Raw genomic sequence first — 1,543 nt, 5'->3', positions numbered from 1 at the left:
TTTTTTGTTTTTTGTTTTTTGTTTGTTTTTTTGTGCACTTGAACTCCTGGAACAATTTAGTTCCTTACACACAGAGCTTTCCATCTCAGAGCCAGTACTTGGAGTATCAACTCCTCCTCACTGCCATCTGCATCTCTGCCTACAGCCAAGGAAGGTTATCCAGGGCCTCTGCTTTTAAAGACTTACATTATTGGCATTAGGGTATAGACATCTTGGTAGGGGGAAGTATTATTGTGCCTACCACATCAGCAAATGTAAAAATTCACCAAGCTACAAACTTAAGAGTGTGGTGCTTTAGTGTTTTGTGATTTATATTCAATGAAAGTACATTTCTAAAATTAGGTGGCATCAGGGCTTTGGGAACAGAACTGATGGACAAGAAAACACCCCAAGCCCACCAAACACACAGCAGAAAACAGAGGCATGGAATGGAGAATTGAGTGGGTCTCAGGATGTTTTTGGGTCAACTGACTCCAAAGCCCACTTTTTATCAGCATTTTCCCTAATATGAGTTAATAAATTTCCTTATTTTTTAATTAATTTGATTTAAATTTTCTACTACTTCCAGGCAAAGTCATTCTAAGTATATTTACTTAGTAAGTATAAGGGCACTCCTAGCTCCTATAACTTGACACTGCCACAAGACTGTTATTACACTGGCTCTCAGGTAGTTTCACACACTTTACATGTGCATATAGCACTTCCAATAGATTTTGCATTCAATTATAAAATCTACCTTAAAACTCAAAAAGCACTGATGGCTTTGTATGCAATGTCTTCAAAACTAGTCTTATAAACCTCATATACTTTGTCATAAAAATATAGTGGGTCTCTGAATTTATAGTATCTATTAGTTCTTACTGGGGAGAAAATTGTGTGTTATATATTATTATGCAAGAATAGCTATTTTAGCTGTGATATGTATATAACTTTCAAATTACATGTCTCTTTTTGAGAAGAAAATGTAGATGGTATTTTATTCGTGGCAGATGTAGAGATTCCTCATATGTGGGATTTGGCCTCAGCCTGCATGTAAAAAAAGAAAAAAGAACTCAAAGGAAATGAATACATTGTAATGTTAATGTTAAGCTATTCATAGATATAAACTCTAAACAACATCTTTCTTTGATTTAATGAAGCATGAAGAAGTTGAATAAACATTATACTTGTAATCCTCACCCCTTCGTAGATTCTCAGAGTCTCTGATGCCATGGTCAGTCTGGGTAACAGGGCAGGAGGAAGGTAGTAGGTGCTATGTGCTTAGGGGAGAGAAAGAAAGTTCTCCTTTAAAAAGATTTCTGAGAGCAGATTCAAAAATCGCACATATGTTAACACTGTTTAACATTACAGGATTCCCAGTGTGGTTTCTCGTTTTCTGTCATCTGTTTATTACACCTGTGAAATTGTGTAATCCATTTCAGTGCTGCCAAGAGGTTTAATCACTTTTGGCTCAACTTTGAGACAGGAACCCTGGGCTATCACATGCACAGTTTGGTGTCTGACAAGATATCGTTGTGACAGTTGTCCTGTAAATACAGTGAGA

The sequence above is a fragment of the Panthera uncia genome (assembly GCF_023721935.1).
Source record: "Panthera uncia isolate 11264 chromosome B3 unlocalized genomic scaffold, Puncia_PCG_1.0 HiC_scaffold_1, whole genome shotgun sequence".
Lineage (NCBI taxonomy): Eukaryota > Metazoa > Chordata > Mammalia > Carnivora > Felidae > Panthera > Panthera uncia.
Note: the sequence above shows the minus strand (reverse complement) of the source record.